We start from the raw sequence: 25271 nt of genomic DNA, 5'->3' as shown, positions 1-25271 counted from the left end.
ATTATTTATGGTGTTTCTTTGTTTTGCCAAAGTTTCATTAATTGCTTTTAGCCCAGACAGTGAATTAAATTAGGAACACACATTTTCACTTTAGTTTCTGGACTATTTTCACTTCATGGCTTTCAAGTTTTAGCAAGTGCTCTTATTTTTGGATTTTCATCATTGAACAGGGCAATAGAGACATTAAAGTAAGAAATATGCTAATTGGACTATATAATAAATGTAAAAGTTATGAGAACTCTCTAATCACATGAGATTTGGAGGCTCCCACCTCTACCCTAATTAAAAATCTCAGTCCTATATGATCTAGCATGAGGCTCACCAATACTGCTCACAAGTACCACGTGCAAGAATGAAGCACCCCATGGGCTCCTTCAGAGGAACAAATGGCATCTTCCATGAGCAAATTTAAGGTCCCAAACTGCAGCCATTTTACAAGAAGGAGCCAGGAAACTCCACCAACAGAAGCAGGGATGTGGGCTCCAGGGCTATATCTGGGTCCCAAGGAGGACACATGAGATCCTCAAGAGAATTGAAAGGAAAAACCCCATGGAGTGATCCAGTAGGGTGGTTTCTGTCCTGGTATCTCTCCAAGGGGATTCCTGGAGGGTAATGGTCCTACAGCCCAAACTTTTCACAAACTATCTACTAACCAAAAAGTCTGAGCCAAGAAGAGCACTGATGGCCAGGGAGATAGCTGCTCTCCCACCTTCCCCATGCAGGAGGGATGATCCTGAGCTCACAGCTTTGCTGCATGCACAAGGTGCCAGTGGAGCCAGTGGGGTTCAATGAAATGTGCAGCCATTGAACTCTGTTATGTTTATCCACACCCAAGTGTTTTTTAAACATGGACTGTTGAATTACCCAAAAAGCACCTTAGCCAACACACTCTCAGATTTCCAACTGATAGCCCTTAAAAATAGTTTCACCCCTGTTAAACAAGCAACTATAACATTACTAGAGGTCTGGAGCCTTTTGTGCTGAGCTTCGACCTACAGCAGTATTTCCCTGCTAGAAAAAAGCAGGCTGGAGTTGGTGACATAACACCAAATATACAGATGGGACCACACTATAATTAGCAAGGGAATGTCATTCCTGCCATCTTTGCTTCGTTTGTAACTGTGCCTGTAAGCTCTGGGGAATGGTGTGCATTTCACACAGTCTGCACAAGAACGAGGATTGCCAACTGTCCCAGTTCTGCTGGGATACCCTTGGTCCTCTGACCTGAGGCTTGCAGAGATGCCAGCAGTGCCTCCAGAGAGCGGTGCCCCTTGCCAGGCCACTGCCATGACTCTGCCCAGGGCAGAGGGGAGGGATTTCTCTGCATGGCATCAACAACTCAGCACCCTCTAAAACACCACATGCTCCCATCCAGAGGAGCACTGCCCATTGCTCCTTGAGAGGCTCCTTCACACAGACCCAGAAACATCCTTATGCCCATCACCAAGCCAAATGAGCAGCCTGGGCCTAGCAAGAGAGACCAATAACTCTGTTCCCTTCCACACTCAGCCTCCTCCCAGGAGGGAGAGGATTTATTCAGAGCAAATATGGGGATTTTCACTGGAGCTGTGCTTTTCAGCATCTAACCACTATTTTTAAATCTCTCTATTTGTTCCAGTAAAACACCAAATCAATGTTTAAGGTTTTACTGCTCACTTTAAACACTCTCAATAATGTTAAGTCCAGTTGTCTTTTGAACACTTTGTCATCCTCTACAGGCACTTAGATGAAAAACTTACTGTTGGCTTTGCTCTGCCTGTGCAGTCAGGCAAATTTTTTTTTTTCACCAGGCTGCACAAACTGGTGAAACCAGCCAGGAGAGCAAACAAATCCATAATGTAACATGTTCCTTGTCTTACTCATAAAATTTAACTCAGCTTACTCGAGGAGGCCAATTCATCCTACTGAGTCCAAGGGGACCATGCCTCTGAAGGTCTCAAAGCATGTTAAAAACACTAAGTTGTACAGATTTCTAACCTTAGGGATTTTCAACAGAACAGACCCCTGTGATCATCTCATCAGAGTCTTCTTCATGACACATAAATAATTTCCCTCTGTATTTCTTGCACAAATCCTGAATTTTGAGATAAAGCAGAGCACATTTTTCTGGTAAGGACTTCAGCCTTGATGAAAAACTTCAAATGATGCTCAAAAGCACCGCACTACATCCTTATGTATGATTTCCTGATTTTTTATTTTTTTTTTGTCACGAAAAATCCACCACCACAAGTCCTCTCACAGTGCCACCGTATTAAGTGTAGAGGTGGGTAAACTGAAGCGTGGAAGAGTCAGGACTTCCCCAAGGTTACAGCAACATCCAAGTGTGGTTTCCCACTGTTATTTTCATTTAGGTTCAGAGTGCTGCTGGAAGGGCTGTCTGGTGTGAGCTGCCTGTCCCTGCTGTCACCTTCCCTCTGCCCCAGCCCGTGTTGCTGCTCCCTGTGCAGCCCCAGGGGAGAGAGGCACCCCCAGCCCCCACCTGCACCCCCAGGCCGTGCTCCAGAGCCCCTGAGTCGTGCCCCGTTTGTGGCAGAGGAATCAGGCAGCTCCTGCTGTGAGCTGGAGCCAGAGTCCAGGAGACTGGAGACCTGGGGTCTGCTCACAGCTCTGCCACTGAATTTTTGCGGATCTGTAGGGAAATCACTTATTTCCTCGGGATTTCCCTATAAATTTGACAGAGTGCCTTGAGATTCCCCAAGGAAAGGCACTGTTCAAGTACAAAGCTTAATTATGATTGTTATAATATAGTCATGCCACTAATTCCCACTAAGAACTGCAAATCGCTCCCATTCCGCTCCTCCATCCCCCATGCTTGACAGTGCGGGTGGACAATTAATTCCTCAAAAAGGAATATATTAAACACATGTGAAATCTTTTTTATTCGCAGGACATCTCTGAGCAGATTGCAGTTCCTCTCAAACATATTTGTGATTTGAATGCGTCAAGTGATGTATTTCCATATTTTTTTTTAACAGCTTGACAGAATTTATTCAAAATTCAAGTTGTGACTGGCCAAATAAATCTTGCAACATCCTTCCTGTGCCTGTGATCAACCAAATTCTTCTGTCATGTAGAAATTTAAAATTCATTTTGTATAAAGCTCGCATAGTTGTCTTTAGAAATTGTATTGAATGAGCTGCTTTCCCCCCCTCCCCGCCCAGTTAAATTTAGTCATTTTGAAATCCACAGGAAGCAATCTCAGGAGGAGTTTAGAAGGCTGAGGTGAGTTCATTGAAAACCTCAAATGAATTAAAATACATTGAAAATACCTTGCATTTTTGCCCTGCAATAAACACCAAGTCTGCCACAAGAAATGCATCAGCCTCTCCCAGCCAGGCTGAGCCACAATTATTGTGACTTTTCTTGAGCCAAGGGGTTAATGAAACCCCTGCCACAAGGGTTAAAGGATAAATTCAGCTCTATGGTCACTGTTTAGGGAACATTTGAAGGGCAGTTCAATATCCCACCTACAAAAAATCAACCCCTCTGCTGTCAGCCCTGCAACCTGAACAAGGAGCTCTGAGATCTATTTGTGTAATATTAGACCTGAAAAAAATTACAAGTTGTGATGAAATTAAAGACATCCAAATTTTTAGCCATTCTCTGTTGATAAAGGCTCTATTATTACCATTTACAAAGGGGAAACACAGCCAATTATAAGCTACTTCTGGCACATGCCAGGCCTCAAGTAGAAGATAAGCCAACACAGCAGAGCTTGCAGCTGGAAGCCCAGAAACATGAAAATGAGCTGACTCATGGAAATATCCTCATATAAAATATCGGTTGGTTATTTTTCTCTGCCTCCTTTCTGTGTGTCTTAGGAATGATATATGAATTGCCTTATTTACTTTGTCCCATAAAACTTACATTTTTTTATTAATGTGCTGCCAGCTCCAAGAGCAGTCGGTGTGGGAGCAGATGGAGGGAGGGAAGCAGGGGGGAGAACTGCTCTTTTGGGGGCACAGCATGGAAAAGGTCCCCTGCAACACTGCAGGGCCAAAAGCACAGTGGCCAATATTCACTAAGCTTTGTCCTGCTCCCAGAAAGCAAACCAGGTCCTCATTCTACCCTGATTTCACCAAAACCGGGAGGCTGCCTGCACTGACATTGCACTGGGGAGAATTAGTGTAAAATGAGATTCCCAGAATTTATGCTCCTACCCAAAACCAAATTGTGAGCAAAAGTGATTTCCTCTGTTTTTGCCCAGTGCTGTCCATCCCAAAGTTCAGCCCCAGCAGCAAGCCTGATGGCCAGCTCTTCTAGGCCTGCTGTTTCCCAGCAGGCAGGGGATGCCACTGGCCATGGGCCGCCATCAGCAGAGATAATGACTGAACTTACCTGCCTGGCACACCAATGTGGAGAATTTCCCTGCACTCACCCCAATTTCCATGAGGAAATGTAACCTTTGAGATGTCTGTACCCTTTTAAGCCCACTTAGAAAGCATTCACAAGTTGTTAGGAGAGGCCTGGGTCCAGGTGGGTGGGTGGTGGGATGCTGTATGCCTCATTTCCTTAGGAAATGAGGTTAAACAACCCTGCCCTCCCCCGTTATACTGCACTATTGAATTAAGGATGGTGAATGCTCATTATGAATATAATTAAAAGCAACAGCCTCATCTAACAATCTATTTTTATCCATTCCTCACCTAGACAAGCAGCAGAAGGAATTAAAATCTGAAGGGAAGAGCCACAGTCGGGTAGAGTTTTTCTCTCCACTGGATGGAACTGTGTTGAAAAATAATTTCAGTAACACAACCTTCCTTAAAAACAACTGTCGGAAAAAGCTGTATTTTGGATGCTTTTTTTTTTCTGAGAAACCCATGCTTAACAACTGCAAGGGCACAGATTGAGAGGATATTTCCATTTTACGAGGGAAGAAGGCATGAGCTTTGCAGCGTTTCTTGCACCAGCTGCCGGCCCCTGTGGCGGCAGGGTAGGTAATTAAAAAGGACATCGTGTAACAGATAAATGCAGGATAGTAAGTAGTCATTACTTGATATATAGTATATCATCTATTATTAGAGGCTAATAATTCTCTAACCTATTCATGTTAGTCTTTTGTCCGAGGAGCTGGCTGCTTGGCACGCTCTAAATTTCTCAACATAAAATTTACTCGATGTTACAACTCATATCTAATCCCAAATTTCTGTGCATTTCACTGCAGTATATCATGTAGCGAGGTAAAAGCTCAGCACTAAATCCTTTGCAATAGGAAGAATGAGCCAACAAAACTCCATGTTTTCACTTTCCTGCCAGAAAAAAAAAAAATGGTACTTTGAATATTATTCTTAGTTGTAATTTTATTTCCTCCTTTAGAATGCTGCAATTCTAGACATGCTCAGCTGTACTTTACACAGCACTCAATAATGCACTTTTTTGCTGGATATTTTTATATTTGTGGAAATAACCTGCATTTTAAATACATTTCTACATACATTTAAATACATTTTTTAAAATGCATTCTAAAGGGAACCAAAGGAAGTGCTATTGTGTTTAATCACAAGGAGCAAAATCCTCAAGTCATGTAAATCACCATTTCACAATCTGCTCTGCAGTATCCTAATTTGGAAAGTGTATCACAGCAAACCAAGCTGAATTTATAAAGGATTCTTTACACGTTCAAAACATTCATGTAACTTAAGAGTGTCAATCTCCATCAGCTGTCCTAGATTACTCCAAGAAATAGAAGTAAAATTTATAATTTATTTATTTTATTATATATTATTTATTTATTTGGAACATAATTTCTTTTCTTATAATTACAGAAGCTTACTTTATATTTTCCTTTCCTTTCCTTTCCTTTCCTTTCCTTTCCTTTCCTTTCCTTTCCTTTCCTTTCCTTTCCTTTCCTTTCCTTTCCTTTCCTTTCCTTTCCTTTCCTTTCCTTTCCTTTCCTTTCCTTTCCTTTCCTTTCCTTTCCTTTCCTTTCCTTTCCTTTCCTTTCCTTTCCTTTCCTTTCCTTTCCTTTCCTTTCCTTTCCTTTCCTTTCCTTTCCTTTCCTTTCCTTTCCTTTCCTTTCCTTTCCTTTCCTTTCCTTTCCTTTCCTTTCCTTTCCTTTCCTTTCCTTTCCTTTCCTTTCCTTTCCTTTCCTTTCCTTTCCTTTCCTTTCCTTTCCTTTCCTTTCCTTTCCATTCCTTTCCTTTCCTTTCCTTCTTTCCTTCCTTTTATTTTGCTTTCTTTTGCTTTATTTTATTTTTATTTTTATTTCTAAAGCCCAGTCTAAAAACTTAACTTACACTATAAAAAAAGCCAAGCCACCCCAAAGTACCCAATTACAGCGTCTCCAGAAGGTTTAGAAGCCAGAACAGCACTGATAAAAAAAGCCACATGGGACGAAGCAATAACGCTGTGCCCGCCTGCAGGATCTCTGCTGATGAGCAGCTCTACAAGGACTCCACTGATAAGGGCTCACAGCAAGAAACTGTAGTAGCTGCACCAAAAATGACACCAGATCTCAGTTCCTGTCTTCTGCAAATTGTTTTCCAGCGCAGTTCTCTCCTGGGAGACGGAAAACACTTGCTGCAGGTTATCGAAACCTCACATTTTCAGTTAACCTGGCCCTGCCACCAGCCAGGAGCCAGAGATGCAGCAGGAGGACAAAGTCTGCAAACTGCCGGGAGAGGCTGGAGCAGACCTTGGGAAAGGAGCAATGGGACCCTCCCAGCAGCTTCACATGCAAAAGAGCTCTGGATTATGGCTGGACCCAAACCCAGATTAAGAGAGTTGAGTAGTGGAGTTAGGAACTGAGACAGATGGGGAAAATACTCCCCTAGGGATTAGGAAGCATGTGGCATTCAAAATGTGTGATATAATTTTTATGTTGTTTGCCTTGTTTAGGTATCCTTCATAGAAAAGCAGTATTTTGTCCACCAAAGGCTACTAAAACCTACGTGCATTTTTGCAGTACTGTGCCGTTCGTTTTTGTCCGTGAGCAACACTGCATCTGTGCTCATTTGAATCCCATTCCCCATAGTTCTGCCTGGAATTGGCACCAGCCTCCCTCTCCTATAGAGGGATTCTGTATGCTGCACTATAGCTGTTATACTCCACCCCAGAGATTGCTGCAGTTCGGCTCGGCAAGATTTGCTTTCAGGCTCCCTGTAACACTACAAGCATTTGGGGTCCTTTCTGTGTTTTAGAGGGAATAAACACCCTTTGTTAGGACTCAGAGCAGAAATACAAAGGTTCCCATACTGAGAGCTATGCTCTGGCTCTTGGAAAGACACAGGGAAGGTTGAGCACAGGCAAGTGACCGGCTTGGCCAGAGGATGCAGCACTAATGCAATTACAAAAGGCTCATATCTAGAAAGGAAAAGTTTATGCTGATATTACAGTGATAGCAAAGGAGGAAAAAGCCCTCTCAAGCGTCTTAAAAACACTTGACCCACTTCTACGTAAACTGACAACCCCTTCCTTTTTCCCTAAGATTAGCAGCCTCCACCCCACCTCACTTGTGGTCTCGGAGGACTTTTAGTAACGTTCTCACTGCTGTGTTTAGGAGATGGGAAATACTTTCCAATGGCTCAAATCTCTGTTAGACCAACAGAATTACAGGAACAAAAAAAAAAAAAAATCACTTTCTAACAGATGCACGAGCGCACCTTGGGATGAATGTGTTACGGAGTCCAAGCTATTGCCACCTGCCTCCCAATTACATTTGCTGCATTGTCCCTTGTGGTGTGCACCTGTGACATGCTGGCACGGAGCGGGGACGACTGGAGTGTGCAGGCGTGGACCGAGCCACACAGGATTTTGTTTTGCAAAAGTCTCCCAGCAATTAGTGCTGTGCTTCCTTAAAGCATGAGGGATATTCTGCAGCAGCTGACTTTCTTTCCTCCTCTCGATATGGTGAATTAACACAGAGAAATTGTTGTCTTGTAAAGGGGCAAAGCCGTGAAACTATAATTTAAAAAACTCTTCACCTTAGGATACCAAACGTCCAGCTGGCGAGGGAGCAATCTAACAAGGGAAAAGGTCATTTATGGGCTCCCTGCTACCTCTCCTCACATATACACATAGTCAGCCAATTAACTACCTCCAGAAATAATTCCCATCAAATTTCAATATGATTTTTACAGCTGAAATAATAGAGAAATCCACAAGGCTGTGACTGTTTGCAGTAAGAATGATGAACAAAGGAAGGCTTCCAAGGTTTTAGGCTCATTATATTCATTCCAGTATAACATACTGGGGGTTTTTTCTTCTTTCCCCTGGTAGTGTTACAGCTCTCTAAGTGGCTGAACAGCATCTGCACCAAGAGGACCACATGATGAGAAGCAGAAGCAAGGAGACATGGTATTATGCATATTGTAAGGGTACACTGAGCAACGCACTTGCAGTGACGTATGTACTGACAGGATTAATTTAACACTGGCAAGTGAAAACTTATTTTGTCATTAAGCTATCATAATTATACCATATCCAGAGCCACCGGATGCCCTAGCTGAGAACCCTACATATGCTGCCTTTGCGGTGAGAGACTAATACAGAATTTTAACATCCATCTATTTTTGATGGGGTTGGTACAGGAGAACAGATTGGGACACTGATGGTTCGTAAGTACCCCACGACTACCTACGGGTAGTCAAGGTGACAGCAGTACTGAAAAATGGCTGAGGGGCATTTACAGCCTCTTAATGGGGGTCCTGCTTCCCACAGCCTAAAAAGGCAAGACTTCACCAGACTCTAAATCCTTTTGTAATGCAGCCTGGCTAAACGTTGCTTCTGATTCATATGTTTTCAGCAAAGAGGATATTTCCTTGTTAAACAAGGACATCCAGGAAAAATAAAAACATATAAGCTACATACAGGAAAAATGAGCTCTAGAAGCCAGATTAAAACATGAAGGTCTCTTGCATGTGACTAATATTCAGGAAAATCAGTCTTTTGTCTCTATCGCAGTCACTTATTTGGCCAATTAGATATGCTTAAGAATGGAAAACCAGAAGGATACCAGGACAGAAGAGCTGTTGCTCTGTTAAGGATGTGATATTGCAATATTTATTACTGCTGAGATAGGAAAAACAATGGAGTATCAAAAAATCTTAAAGTTTGCAGGGTTTAAGTGCAGCAATTTTAGGTTACCTTAAGGTGACAATTTACAAACAGAATCAAAATTGTGTAATAATTTAAGTAAAAAAATTGGTTTCATTCTTAGTTCATAAACTTCCCTGTCAATGACAAAATATGCTATTAGTGGCTTCAGAACAATTGTGAAAATATTCCTCAGTTACAATTGAATGTGCTTGGTGTTGGGGTTTTTTCTTCAATGTTGTGTGTTGTTGAGTTAAAAATGACAAAGCCCTGGATTTCTTCATTCTTGCAATCTATTCTTTTCCCCTGACTTCCTGTTTTCATGAAATTTTAATCAGGCATTTAAAATAAATAGCTATGCAGAGCCTCTATGCCTCTTTGAATGCTTGGGATGGATGTTTTGGGTAAAGTGATAGTCCAGAGACCTTGAGAGCATTTAATCCCATTCTAACTTGGCAAGACAACAGAAAATTAAACCACTGAACTCTTCACTTCTAGCAGCTCTGGAGAGATTTTAGGGGAGGGATGTGGGAGTTTTCGGTGTGGGGGACAGGACAATGAAATTACAGGTCCATCTCTGCTCTCCCTGCTATGAATACTGACAGCAATCAGACCAGTTTAGGAGGTCAGCTTTCTAAAAAAGAAAATGTGCAGCCCTCAGTGCACATCCCGCACCTGGACAGGCAGGAGCCTGCTTGGTGCTCACCCTTGCATGGCCTTGTACAGTACCCACTACATGACAGAAATTGGGGCAGATTACACCAACGTGAAAATGCCAGGAACCAGATTAGGACAGAAGAGCTGAGAACCTGGGAGGAAGACAGTGCCAGCCAGTGGAAATCTCACTGCCTTGTAAGAGTTTGTGGCTGACAGGATAAAAACTCCAGATTTTAGGAAATTGTAGGAAAGCTCCTTGAGTTTCAGGGTCAATGGTTCAGTTATTAATGAAAGTGACATGATTTGATATGGGAGTCAATGACCCCAGATCACAGCTAAGCCTGATCGCTGAGCCTTACACTAATTTAAACTTCTGTGGGATTTTTATTATCAGACATATTAAGAGGTAAGTGCTCCATGGTACAGACAACAAAATAAAAATGTACAAGTGGGCCAACAAATTGTTACAGAGTCAAACCTCTCATCAGGGACAAGACATCTTCCCCTGGTCATAGTTTCCTGGAAAACTGTGTTTAAATCAGAGGCTTTTAAACACAGACCCATCTCCAGTTGCCTGTGTGTTTTGGAAAAGTTTCACTTCTACTGGCATGGGGGTCAAGGTTTTTTGCTTGAACCAGGAGGAAGATAAAAATGTTTACTCTGTAGTTGTATACACTGCTCAGTTCTAACGAGGACCAATCAGTTGCCACTTCCAAAGAAAAAAAGTGAGAGCAGCTAAGTCATGAAACAAGCTTACAACTACAGCTTAGAAAAATGAGGGAGATGGAGCCACTTTAGAGATGTGAATGAAAGTAAGAGGATTATGGAGTCCTCTTGATGGGAAACATACTTGGCAGGGCTCACAAGATGGCACAAGTAATATCTTCTGTTGAGAACAAAGAAAAGTTCCAGGATTTCATGCCTAATGAGTACTTCCCAGTTTTGGGAGTCCCTTTACCTGAATTCTGCTTGACTCTTGTCTCACTCCATCTACTCCCCTCCCAGCCCCAGCAGCAGTGTTTTCTTCTCTTGCCATGTAAAACCCTTTGAATGCTGCTCATAGGTGCAGGGAGCATCATTTACACAGTGGGGTACATCTTGCTTCTGTGCATCACTGTGAGCCGTGGCAGAAATCCCTCCATGGCCAGCTCACCAGCCTCTCCTTGGCATGGCCCCTGACTTTGACATATCAAAAATAGCAATATGAAAATGAAATATGAAATATTTTCATAGAAAAAATATTCCAAGCAAAGCAAAACAGAGCAACTCTTGGCTCCTTGTCCTTTAACATACATATTCAATGTGCAGGAAGCTAGGAAGAGCTATTCATGGGGTTGGCTTGTTTTTGTTGGTTTAGGTTTGGGGGGAGGGGGAACATTTTCAATGCATGCTGGATCCTTCACAAATTTTAATAAGTGGTTTAAACCACAGTGATCCCTTCCCCCCTCCTCCCACCCCCCCCCTTTTTTTTTTTTTTGTGAAACAGTGTTTAATTTCTGCAAGGACATTTCACTTTAAAAGGAAGAAAGGGCTGCTCCATAAGGGCTGTGCAGTGCAGAGCTTTTTCTAGTCATTTCCAACAATATATTTTGGAACTGTTCCCAGTAAACAGGCCAGATTAGCTGCCTTTGGTTCAGATTTTACATTGTTCATGAGATAGGGGAGCTCTGAAAAGCAGACTCTGTCCATAGTGTTTGGTTGCAATAAAGCTAATTCTATTCAGTCCTATAGCAGTATGATAGCACTTGTGTAGGATTTCCCTTCGCTTGCATATTTATAGGGTCTTGTAGAGCTCTGCTGTAGCTCAGTGCCAGCATGAAGAAATCAAGCTGTCAGTAGTTTCTATTTTTGTCCCTACCTATAGTTTCAGTAATGACAAGTGAGTGAGGCAACATATGCATTTCCCATCTACAGGAAAAAATTACTGTCTTCCTTCAGTGTCTTACATCTGTGCTACAACCTATTTTCCTAGGGCTTCAGATTATGTTAGCTGATAGTTAACATGTATAAGCACTGGTCAAGTGTAGTTGATTCACTGCATTACTTGAATCACAAGAGAAAAAGTTCTGATTCAAAATTTCTGGTGCTTTTCCTTTCTGCCCTTAAAAAGAGGAGAAAAGAAAATCCTTCCTGGGAAATAGCTATTCTTGTATCACATCCTGGCTCAAAGCTATCATGCTTTGATCAGCACACACATTCAAGCAAATGAGGATTCTCCTCTAAAGATTAAGGGAGCTGTTGATTATATTTAATGTCCTCTTCTTGACCCTAGATGGTTAACTCATCTCTGCAGCTTCTGGGGGAATTGTTTCAATGAGAGCAGATAATCCCAAAACCAAGCTGTGGTCAGCAGCATGATGCCACACTGCTTCATCAGAGCAAATGGAAGGGATCTGGGACCAGGATCCAATGCTAACAGACAGACAAAATCTCCCAAAAGCTGCTTAATTATTAAGGCAATGCCTGTGCTGTTCACAATCTTCCCCCTTCTTGTAAATACTAATCCTGATTTACTAATGCTCCAACCCTACCAAGGCATGGCCACCCATGAATGTTGCCAAATCCAGGCCATAATTTGGGAAATGCTGCTTGAGTGCCCCAGCAGCTGGCAGCCAGTGACTCTGAAGGCAGTGCCAGGGACGGTAGGCACCCACCCTCACTCGCAGTGGCTTTGGCTTGACAACATCAAGGCATTTACAGCCTCCGACATGACTGCATCAGATCTTCAATGACAGCTAATAAAACAGAACTACACCCCACTGCTTTGAAAAGCAGCAACTCAGAACTCCTTCAGAGATTAGAGTTATTTAAATAAGACAAAGACACTGGGCTTTAACAAAAGCTCATAAGGAAAATAGCTTGGCAAGTTTGATAACAAGGAAAACACTCTTTTTCATATTCTTTCTTCTTCTTCCCTGCTCCATCCTCTCCTTGTGTTCCCCACAGCCAAGAAAAGCAGATATTTATCCTGCACTTAGTGCCTGAAGGGGGATGTGCTCACCTCGAAGTTCAACCTTTATCCGTGCTGCTTCTCCACCTAAAGTGACATTTTTTTGTACCATTCTGGGACTTCAACACACCACAAGGAACAGGCAGAATGAAGATAGGAGGCCAGGGAGGCAGGGGACAAAATAAGAACTGTTGGGCTGGGTTGTAAATAAAAAGCAGACAAAATATGTTAAAAAATACAAGGCAGTGCTATAAATCCCTCTCTCCTGTGTGAGCCAAGCTACTGTGTTACAGAGATGGAGGGGCTGTGAGACTTCCCGTTACTTTATAGTCCATGACGATCACCCTCTTACAGTGCCACAGTATAACAAGCAAATGTCCCGACTCCCAGGAAGCCGCTCATAAAAAGAGGCACTACAGCCTCTTACAATCCTCCAAATAAGAGAAGCAAAAAGAAAGGATTCTTGGGTTTCCCCCCGCACACACAACCCCCCACCCCTGCCATAAACTTGTACTTATTTTGTTAATTTTGTTTTAATTGTGTGCTGGAGCAGAGGGTGTTGTAAGCTGGGGAGAAGAGGGAGAGGAAGAGAAGGAGGGAGCCTGAAGCCAGGGAGCCTTCTTGCTTGTTAATACACAGGCAAAATGATATGCACATATACAGCTCTGAAAGCTACCATGGGGAGGGAAGGAACACAAAGGACCCATTTATTGCCTGAAAACTGTCTCTGAACAAACCCATTGTGTTAAAGTAATACAAATTCACAACACCTTCCTGCCTCTTTTTCCATCTGGATCTGGGCTAGTTTGGGTAAAGGACCCTGCCACCCAGCACAAGCCCTGGAGCCTCAGACCCTGACAGAGCATCTTTGGAAGGTCCCCTCATAGGGCCACATGCCATACTGATAACAGAGGGGTGAGAGAGAGGGAGGAAGAAAAGGAGAAAGGGAATAATTTGGCTTGGGGACTCTTAAAAATCCATCAACTCATTTCTGGTCAGGCTGTGGGTTTATCAAGAGAGGTAATTTAAATCGAAGAACCAGAAGGAGGTATCTTTTGATGTAACATTTTGTTCTTTTTCTGAATACAAAGTTATTCCAGGCAATGCAGTTGGCCTGAAATAGTTATCAGTTACAAAACCGGGATTGCTCCTATCTCCCCTCCTTGTGCAATGCAAAGAAGATCCTCCCGCTGAGCTCCAAAGTAGGGGAAAAGCTATTAATTAAAAATAATTCTCCACGTTAAGGCTTGCTGCCTAAAGCTCAGCTAATATTAAGGAAATTCCAGCCGTTCACTCCCTGCTGCTGGAGGCTTTTCTTTCTCTATTTTGTTTTGCTAAGCTCTTTGAGAAGACAGGGATATGGATATTGCCTTGATGGCTCCAGCCCCTTCCATCTCATCCCTGAAATTCAGGCTCTGCTCTTTCCCTCTTTGAAAAGGACCCAACCCATCAGATTGGATCATCCTGGAAGGGAGAGCAGGTTTATTTTCTTTATACTTTCTTTTCAACCCGAGGTGAGGATGGGAGATGTCCTCTGACCTTTGTCCCACACAGGTGTTCAGCACCAGTCAGAAGAGGGAGCTTTCCCACCTCACAGCAGGGCTGCCCCTGATCCCTGCTGAGCATCACAGCTCTGCTTCTCAAAAACCTGCCCCAAATCTTCAAACCTCAACCATACTCTCCTCAGCCGTGTTCAGGCACTGCTTCTTCATGAGAAACTGCTCACGTGCAAATCCAAACCTGCTCCTCTGGCTGGAGTGCCACAGATAGACTGTCCCAGACCCTGGGACACAGGACATGCATGGTAACAGCTAATATGGAAAAATTAGCTTTCAGTTCTGCTTTTTGATGGCAATGTATTTCATCTCACTAATGTTAACTATCACAGAAAACTTCCAAAAACACTTAAAAAAACCTTTCACATTTCATCAGGTGTTGCCACAGTGCTTGAGAAATGTAGAAAGATCACAAAAATGGGAATATGAAGAAAAAAAGAAACTAATCAAACTTTGAAAGCATTCTTTTCTGTGCTGGGAAAGGGTTGAAATTCTTTGTTTCCCTACACCTAAACACTATAGAGCTGCAGCATTTAGGCTGATTTTAACAGTGACAATACAACTGCAAAATTTCTGCCATTGTATTATCTCAAAGCACATCTTGCACTATTATTTTCTTAACCGTTCCATACAGTTAAAAACATCCACTCCATTTCCATTATTTTTTTCTAGATTCATATTTCATGCAGGAATCTTTTAGAGAAGGGACCCCCAAAAGCTTGTTTTATCAAATTCTAACTTTTACCATTTCAAACCCCCTAATGCTGAAACTTGATGTACAAGCTGTCAGAACAAAAGCCTCTCTTCTGTGCACATATTTTGAAGCCATTACTTTCATTTTTCAAGCAACAACAACAAAAAAGGAGTACCTTCAGTATTTTTTATGATTCCAAATTTCTTTTTGAAGTTCCTTAAACCTCAAAAAGGTTTAGTTAAAACAATTTCTATGTTTTCAGGCGGTAAGATTTTAGCATCCATTTTTCAAGTGTGCTTTTCTAAATATTCTTTTCTACTGAAATAAAGGTTAAGAGAAGGTAGTGACAAAGACGGTATATGATGGGGAAAAGTATTTCATACAACACTGTGAATTTACATAGAGCTGTCAAATGTGTTATACCAGAAAGGATTCCACTAGGACAGACAAATAACCTCTTCATTCTTGAGCATTAGTCTTAGGAAGATGTGAATTTAGATCTTGATTCATTAAAGTGTTAAGTCCGTACTTAGGCACATACAGCTGAGTCTGACTCAAACCAGAGAGGCTGGAGATTGAGTTAATTTTGGACTTACATGGGAATTTTGGTCCAAAAAAACCGCAGAGCTAGCACTGAAAGAACAGATCACCTGTCATATCCATGCTTTCCTTCAAAATCATGACTGCACCATAGTGCCAACACGCATACAGCATGTCCAGATTAACATATTCCCATGGGAATTTCTGTAGGACTCTAAGCATGGATTACCTGGAGCTGGCCATGAATCTCTATTCACTGGTGACACAGGATTCATACAGGATAGGCACCTCAGAGAGAGCAAAGTGGTGCTTTAAACTGTCTCCTGAGCAAAATGTAGCACTTATTTGTTCTGAATTTCACCAGTGGAGATCTTGTAAACCATGATGTTGATCCCTTATGCTATCACTGCCCCTTTTGCAGGGAAAATTACTACCTGTACTATTGCTGCTCTGCAAATCTATTCTAAATATTGTTTAAATTAATCAATAGCGTTCAAACATATCTTTCAACCATTCATGTGAACTGCGCTCTTGATTTTCTAAGTTCTCATCCTTCCCTTAAAACTGAGTGTTTACCCAGCCTGAGTTCACACACATTCACATTGTCTCAGTGAGTATTTCAGGTTGTTCCATGGGCCACATTGATTCATCAGCAAAACCTTAATGTGAGCTATTTCAAGCCAAAAAGTCCAGGATGTTTTACTTGAACTGCACAGGCATCATCTTTCCCAAAATCCCAGCTGAAAGATGCAGTACTCTCTGAGCAGAGGTGTAGCAGTCATACAGCTCCTTACACACTTGTCTTTCATGGGAAGTTCATCCCAAATGCCTGCAAGAGAAATTACTGAATACAATACTACTGCCTGCCTCACATTATTTATACTGCAATAAATACAAATCAAACACCACTTTTGATGTAAAAGCTACCAATTGAAAATTTCACTTCCATGTGAGACTGCTTCCATTTCCAACAGTGATATTAATTTCTAATTTTTCCTCCTGTCTCTGCAATTACTTTTTAAGCTTCTCTATTTCACTTCATAAATCCCACTCATAAGACTGCAAGTCACCTAGATGCCATCTGCTGAAAAACAGAGTGATGGAAAGTCTGAATAATACACTGAGTCAGGGTTATAGATGCTACATTTTGACACATTCAGAGGCATAAAGTCGGGGGGAACAGATTAATAATTACTTTACCTGAAACTAAATCAGTTGCTCATTATAGGCCTGACCACAGGCTGAAGCTGGTTCTGTAAATACCTTGGTTTAGTCTGATCTAATAAAAACACACTGGGTATGCAAATATTCCACACTCCAACAGCAAGATGCTTTTTCTGATAGTTCTTGCTTTAGCATGTCAATCTGAAGCCTTGATTGCTTTTCTCACACTTCTTTGGATGAAAGGACATAAACAGCTATGAAAACCAGTTCTTTAATATGCTACTCTTCAATTCAATTCAAACATACTCTTATTGCAAAAAGAACAACATGAACTGAGGAAAAAAAAAAAAGACAGAATGGAGAGCACCATAATGTAATAGCAAATGCAAAGCAATTTTCATTCCTGGATCCTGGAGGATGCATGTACAGAGCAATTTTTCTACTATACAGCAAAAAAGGGATGAGAGGGAGGAGCACATAGGGACAGTTTATGAAGGACTGCTTTTTAACTCAAATACTACATTTTTGAAAGCTTTTAAAAACCACTGCTAATAATTTATATTTGGTATGATGTAGAGTGTATGCATAATATTGCAGGGGACAAAAAGTTCCTAAATCTTTCTGGCTTGGATTCTTTGACCTCGAGAAGTTTAGTCTGAAAACATTTGTTACATGATGAAAAGCTTTGTGAGAATGCTAATAACATTCTTAAAGGGTTAATGATGCCTAACTGATTGGCACTAAAAACTAGATTTCATTTGGTATAGTGACAAGGAATCTCTGCCACCAGGAGTATACGTTCATGCCCACATTATTATAGGACAATTTAGATCATCTTATTTTAAATTTCATGGCTCTGTAACATAGATGTAAATCAAAGTCAGTGAGGCAAATGATGATTTTTCCATAGTGAGATTTTTATAGTCTTGATCTTGAAAATATGCTTTGGGCCCAAGCTGTCTATCAAAATACTTTAAATTAGCCAAAGGAGTTTGTGTTGCTGCTAGTGTACAATTAGAATCAGCAAACAAAAGCAGAAAGCTTTCAGAACAAGGCATGCCCCATCATTTTTAAAATCTGGGCTATACTAACAATTATTATTTATAAAAGAGCTGGAAACATGAGGTGTTCAGATCCAGTAACATGAGAATATTGAAATGGATACATTTAAAACTGAAATCCTGGGTATACCTAGAATATCGTATGCTGTTATTGTGGCTGAAAGCACTGCAAAGGAATATGTGTGTTTATTTTGTGTACATGTGTAGAGGCACATGTGTCTGTGTACACCTGCACATATAATTTTCTATTGAAGGATTTCAAGTATTTAATTGCATGATTTTAGCACTCAGATTCAGTCACATCCAAGCAATTCCTTACTTTAATAAACACACTGTGCACTTGACATATTGGTTGTCTGCTTTTTTAAACCTGATTTATCCCTCACTTCCATTTCCAGATTTGACTTATTGGTCAATTCCTTTCTAACATTTGATGTATTGGTTATTTTCTTTTCAAATTTGATTAAAGCACATCACACAAGTCTTTTCAGATCTCTTTCTAAATATTACACATACATCTGGAATATACCTTTAAAATCTTAATTCCAAAACTTCCTTGATTAATAATTCATCTCTTCTTATCTTGGAATATTCTTTCTTATATGCCAGTATAATCTGAATTAGATGAAACAAGCAATTACACTGGACATAAAATACAGTAAATGTAGCTTTACAATAAATTGCTCTCCATGAAGATTTAAAGAGAGTCTGGAGATTTAATAAAAAGCATTAATACAAAATAGGGAAAATTTGAGTTCTAGTTTCAACATTTTAATGCTCTAGAGTTACATGCTGCAAAGGCAGACAAAAGAGAATTCATGCTGTGCATCTTGAGTGCCCTGGGGATATCAGAGAGGGAATTTCAATGTAAAAACTTTGTCAGGAAAAAAAACCACACCTTTGTGGGAAAGACAGGTGCAGAGCTCCAGAAAGGACTCCCTGGTCTGAGTTCAACATCCACTCAAGCCAGAACCAGGTGCATGATCAAACCTCTAACAGGATGAGAACCTGATGGAACTACAGACTCCACAGTGAAAGTAATGAAAGGAAGGAGGTGAGCCGCAACTTTCTGGCCAAGCTCCAGCACAGGTAATTAAATTTTACCTAACTAAATTCTCTCTGCACCCTCAACAAGATACATGTTTGTTATCCACTTCCTAATCTGCCCCAAACTGGGGGCAGGATTGTGTTATAGAGCCAGACAGCTGCTGGGTTCCACTGGTGCATGAAAGGAGCCATATCCAGCCATCTCTTGTCTGCCTCACAGGGCTGTTTTGAGGGCTATTTAATAAATATTTCAAAAGATGAAAGACACCCAGGAAGTGCAAAGCACTAATATTTCCCACTCACCTCTGAGCAGATCTCTAGATAAACTGCACGGCCTGGGAATTCAAACAGTTACACGAATGGATTTCAGATTTAGCGTCACAAATGGTCCCATCCTGCCCTGGGTTGAGCAGCTCCCAGGAAAAGCTGAGCACCAACCCTCCCCCTGAACCCCAGAGAAACAGAGAGTGCTCCTTGTGCAGGAGACGCTCAGAAAACAGGGTTGCCTTTGAGGGATAGACATTTGTGCTTTAAGACAGTTTTTTCTACAGTTTTGGTGAGAGTTCAGAACAATCACCACCAAGGGCAAAAGAAGATTTTCCACTGGGTTTAATGAAAGTTTGATTTAATCCTGAAAGGAGAATTGGAAGCAGCATTGTGCAGTGGGCAGGGCTGACTCTGAGGTCTTTACAGTTTCCTTCTATCTACATGACTAAAAGTAAGAGGAAGGGAAGAGATAGAGAGGAATATGACCTGGAGACATCAGGGTCAAAGTCAGGATGTGTGTCCCTACCTCTGGCCCTGCCAAATAAATAAAATAGTAGTAAAACTACCAGTAAGGAGTAAAAACCTGCCAGTTGTTGCTACAACACTTCATTGTTACCTTGTAGGGAGATCCCTTTCTGACCTCTCACAGGAGATTCCATGGCAGGAACATTGGGGCTTCTGCCCTTGGGTGGAAGACAGAGATCTGCTTTAAGATCAATCTGTGCTACACTTGGCAATTCATCTCTATCAATCATCAACATAAGGAGGGAAGCTGGCCCTGGACAGACTAATCCCCTTGGTTTCTCTTGACATCTAAAAACTGCCATGACACTTAAATAAAAATGAAACCACCATGACACTTAAAAAATAAAACGCAAGCTGTCAGTTTTAAATGAGCTTCTTTAAAAAGATCTGACCTCAGTGCTGCCAGAGCCCTGGTGCAAGAAGCTGCCAAGATATCCCCACTGGGAGCAGCATGGCTGTTCCTGTAGTGGTCCATGACCCTTCCCACAGTAGGCTCCTTCCCTGTGCCAGCTGCAGATCGCCATGGGTCAGTGCTCCCAGGAAACACTTTTCCTACAAAGATGCATCTGTGCATTGCCTTTGGGTGTACACCTCCTGCATATCACGAGTCCAAGCATGATGATCACAGATCCTTCCAAAGCCTGCTGAAACCATGGAAAAGAAGGGGTTGAGCAGGAACCCCCATGTCATGACAGCTCATACCCCAGAAAGATGCATCTTGTCTGGTTGACTCATCTGCTTCCTCATTTGACTGAGTGCAGCATCAATTTATGTGGACAATGGGAAAGCAGAGAAAGATATTTAAATTTATACTTTCTCATATTCAGTTATTAAGCTAAAAATAGGCAGCAATTATCAAAAGAGTGATGGATGGATTAAATGTTACCATTTCTTTTATCATCCAAAACTCATCAAGTTTTAGGTTTCAGTAGGGTTGGTTGGTTGGTCAGAGTTTTTTTGTGTGTGTTTTAATATGATAATTACATTATTCATCCTTTGGACAAAACAGATATTTCAGAACTGCTCAATATATCTATGTGCTTCTGTATGTTAAAATCTAGTGTAGCATCACAGAAGCATGCAAAAAATTTGTTAATTCTTTTCTATAAAAACTAGCAAAGGAGAAGTTGACTGCTTCCTACAGCCATGTACCTTGAATTTGGTGAGACCTAATTACTCATTTCCCATAAAGTAGAGCAGCCCATTTCCTGGCCCCATAAAGGTCTGAATGAGGACAAACTACTCCCACCAAATGTCTTCAACCTGAGGGCTCAGAAGAAGACACCATGAGATAAAAGACATACCTACACCTCAGAAGATGGGCTCCATTACCATATGTGAGAGAGCAGGCAGATTTCAAAGGGTGGGATAGTTTCAGCAGCAAAGGCTTCTGGATGCTCACTGACATTTTTTTAAGTGTCTAAAATGATCTTGAGCCCTCTAATTTTCATATGAATCCAGTTATGACTTCCTGTCCTCCTCAACCATTCCAAAAGTCAATGCTACACTGTCCAAGACAAACTACCCTCCCAAGAGGAATTAGGAAAAGGCTTATGCCCCAAGTGAATAATATTCAGCCCCCTCTTACTTTCTCAGCAGAGCTTCCCCTCTCTTTTCCACTCTGCCAGCATTTCCCACGCAGCACAAATCCACATGTGAACATTTCACACAGCATGGTGCTAGTTCTCACACCAGCAAATGCCAAACCCTCCAGAACCCTTAAAACAAACACGGCACCGTTTGCACTTGTTGAAATGTAAAATGGACCTGATACTTTGGGTTTCATCTGCTGGCTTCTGAGACATTTCAAGACAAAGAGGTTACATGTGGCTACCCCATGGAAGTGGTTTCAGTGAGGTTTTTATACAACCTAGTTCCCACCACGGCTCAGAGAACATCCCTCAGCTTCAGAGGTGTGTGCTGCTGGTGTGGGTGGCTTGGACAAAAGACGGGATCTCATTTGTGCTGACTGGGCTTTCAAGGAGTGGTTCACCACTTACACTACCCTGCAACATTTACTGTGCTTCCAGCAGAGAAATGCAGCATCAGAGCCATTGGCTGGCACCACTCACATGGCAATGAAGCTCTGAACATGCTGCCATGGGAAACCACAAAACTGCTCTTTCCAAAAGTGGACAGAGCTTATGGTGTTAAGAAAATTCCATGTTGAAAAAAACAAGCAAACAAACAAACAAAAAAATCCAAATCCAATCCATATCACCCATAAAAACAATCTAAAACACCCCCCACCACCACCACCATTACAGCTATTGGTTCTCACTCTGTTCACCTATTGCTGCACACAGGGCATCTACATCTAGAGGAAAACAAGGAACAGATGTTGGGTGATTGAAAAACTTGAGCCTTCCATTGTTTTATTGACTTGTCACCACAGAGAAATTTGTTTTAATTTACTTTAAAAGTAAATGGCTTGATCTTCATAAAACTGGTGGTAAGTCACAGTTCTTAATGAGGATGTTAAACAAGGATTCTGTTTAACAACCAGAGGCACCAATTCCAAATGCAATGCCTATTTGAACAGACACATCTATCTTCTCTTTTGGAACACCCTGGTTTATTTTCAAGATGTTTAACATCTCCAGGGAAAAAAAAAGAAGCCTTTGAGTCCTTGAAAGCCTGTGCAAAAGCTTAAGGCTTTTTTTTCCCCCTTCACGATACTTGATTGTACCAGATTGTACCAAGTAACTTCCTTTTTTTTCCTTCTTTATTCCTGAATGAAGTAATTCATATCTAAAGAGAGACCTTTTGAACTCTACTGGCTTCAAGATAATCTACGATGTAACTGAGGGAAAACATTAAAGAAGGAAAAAAATGCCAGGAGTTCAGGGGCTTAAAATCAGGCAAAGACCTTCAACATCTTTTTATATAAACTACCAGCTACTGCCAGCCCCACATGCGAGCCTTGTTGTTTTTGAGACATTAGATTCATGTCCCCAGACCCAAACTCCAATATTGCCACTCCAAATCAAGCATTGCTGATGTCTGTCAATGGGAATGGTGTCTCCTAGGCAATGGAAAGTGAAAGGTCTTCCAGACACCTCACAAGCTGCACAGAGGATCCCTTCCCACAGCCATGAATACATCCATGGAAGCAGGCAGCCTGTGAGGCAGGAGGTCTTCAGGGATGGGAAATGAAGATATCTCCTTCACAAAGAGATAAATAAAGAGTTTTCAGAGGGTAGAACAGACTGTTGCCTTTACCACCTTCATATGTCCTCACTACAAACAAATAATTTACTCTGTAGCTCCTAATCCAAATATGTTGTTCCCAGAGTTTGGTTGCAACAGGCCTCAGCAGAAGGCTGTATGAAGGTTCATGATCTTTTCCTGGTCTTTATACTACTAAATTCATACAATCATCCAAGAAATTTCAGCTGCACCTTTTTGGAAACAATTTGCCATTTACAACTTACAGCTCAGGTGACAGCCAAGTTTTCTACAAACTAAATAGTCCATTCTCTGCCTTGGTCCCAGGTTTTGTACAGAAGACCTGCAGGAAGACAAAGCAATGGTGGACCGAGATGTATAAAGATGCCTGAGTGATCACTGCTTCTGTGAAAGCAGCTGGTGCTGCTCTGAGGGAGAGACTGTGAGACACGGAGGTGGCCAGGAGCCCGGAGAGAGGGGAAGAGTAGAAAACCCAGGACATGGAAAGTCCCCTGCCACTAACACGTCCTGGTATTGCCCTGCACTGGTACCTTATGGCTGATGGGAAAAGAAGGGTCTAAACGGACATCCCTGCACTTGGGAACCTGATCTCTTTCCACATCACACCCCCCAAGGGTTGGGTGTTCTCATGAGAGTGACCCTCACCACAGCATCCAGCTAGAACAGTCATGAACTACCACAGCACAGAGGTGCAGAGCTCTTTCACACGTGCTCAGGGAGAGAGGGAAGGACAAAGAAAGAAATAACTGATCTCCATGTTTGAAGTGACAGAGTGGAGTGGAGTGTGGGCAGTGGGCAGTGCCAAGAGACCTTTCCCAACCCCAGCACTTGCTCAGGCTCTGGTTCGGCACAGCCACAGCACCAATACTGAGCAGCACTTTCCCAGTGAATCCAAGAAAATGGCTCTCATTATCACAAGCCCTTCTTCCTGCAGCTCCCATCCAGGCATAGACAAGCCCTCAGCAGACTCCAGTAGCCTGAGAAAAGCTGAGCCTGAGGTGTTAACGGCTGTGACTATAATGCAGTTAATTTAATTGGGTTGTCCATCCTTGATATTTGCAAAGTCCCTTTTAAATGTTAAAACCTTTTTTAAACAACTGAGTTATTATTTTCTCCTGAACTTCATTTCCATTTTAATGCTGATGTTCACTTTCTTTTGCAAATTGAGTGAAGGTAAAACTCTTCCTATAATATACCATTCTTTTGAAAAACTTATTTCCTTTTGGTGCAGTTTCAAACAGATAGAGCCGTAATGGCCAAATAAATTTTATCCCAGAAATACAGAAAGCTAAAAGTTAAGCTTAACTTATAAACCTTTTTTAAGAGAGACAAAATCATGCCAGCCTTATCACCATGACAGTCACAGTTGTTTGGATTTATTAGGCAATGGTAATCAGGCTATACAATAAATTCGCTATAGTAATGCATTAATCACTTTGCAAAGAAAAATGAACTGCTGAAAGGAAGACAATACATTTCCCTCTCCTCTTTCCCATGGTAAGAACTGGTCCCTAATTCCATTCTTTAAGGAAGGAAGCATATATTTTCTCTTCTGCTGCTACATCTGTGACTTGAGCCAATGGCTCAGCAAGGTCACTCTCATTTTGCTTTCTACATACAGAGTTCTGTGAATATTTCTTAACAAGATCTTCCTTTAAAGCTAGAAAATACTCGGAGTAAAACATTTACTTGACTTGATTGCTGCTTTCCCTTATTCTGTATACACTGTCTTTGTATAGAGAAAGTTTATACTTTAAGATGAGACAACTTTTTAAGTTGATGAGATGATCACTGGGGGAATATGTATGTCCAAAGCAGTTTTATAAGAAAGGGGATGTATGCAATGCAAAGCAGAGGTAGAACCTCAAAGAAGAAAGAGACATTTGTATCATAAAGAGACATTCTTATCTTCCCCTCATAAAAGTATATTTTGAGTATGAACACCCCAACTGTCACCCTTCAAAATCTGTCAAATTTTACCTCCAGAACTGGTACCTGGTCTGAGTGAGGTGGCAGTGTGTGCACATCTGTTAGCACTTTTCATGATAGGGTTTGGTTAAGACTTCAGTTAGGAAGCCAAAGTCCTACAAAACTTAAATCCACCTCCAGGAGATGCTGCTTGGTATTCTGCCATGCAGATTAATCCCACTGCAGAGCAATTTGTGCCAGCACATCTGAGAAGAAAAGTCCCTGGGGAATATTTACTCACAAGTAAATACTTTTGGTTTGTTCCAGCATATCTCCCTACCAACCTCCCAGGCAAGACACTGGAAGTCAATGAGAGAAACAGAATTAGCAGATTCTGTTTCCCTTCTTTTTTTTTCCCCCCCCGCCAAGGAGCAAAGAGAATCTTCACTGAAAAAGCACAAAATATATTTTTCAACTTTTAAGAAAACAAATCAGAGCTAAGAGCAAAGTCCAACCAGATTGCCAAGAAAGCCTCTTCGGTTCACCTTCATCTGTGGCACTTTGGGGCAAACTTCCTTCTATCACAATGGAAAATCCAGATCTACCCAAACTGGAGCTGAGCAGCAACACCAGCAGAAGGAAAGGTGGTGTGCAGAGTATCTGCTTGGCTGCTTTTGAAA

General features: G+C 41.6%; 1 protein-coding gene across 4 annotated transcripts in view; it reads right to left on the bottom strand.

Annotated features, from left to right (window-relative positions):
* MAF (MAF bZIP transcription factor) overlaps positions 1-25271 on the bottom strand; it is a 184867-nt gene that overhangs the window by 136151 nt on the left and 23445 nt on the right. The window contains exon 3 of one of the 4 annotated variants that reach the window (XM_014257137.2): positions 6479-6498. The exons of the other annotated variants lie outside the window; for them this stretch is intronic. The gene's annotated coding sequence lies outside the window, so the exon portion shown is untranslated. Of the gene's footprint in view, positions 1-6478; positions 6499-25271 lie in introns of those variants that run through there. 4 annotated transcript variants of the gene reach the window in all.

Source organism: Pseudopodoces humilis, chromosome 14 (assembly GCF_049639895.1).
Source record: "Pseudopodoces humilis isolate 2021_Gansu_Grassland_sample_001 chromosome 14, ASM4963989v1, whole genome shotgun sequence".
NCBI lineage: Eukaryota > Metazoa > Chordata > Aves > Passeriformes > Paridae > Pseudopodoces > Pseudopodoces humilis.
This window is presented reverse-complemented; position numbering and strand designations above follow the sequence as displayed.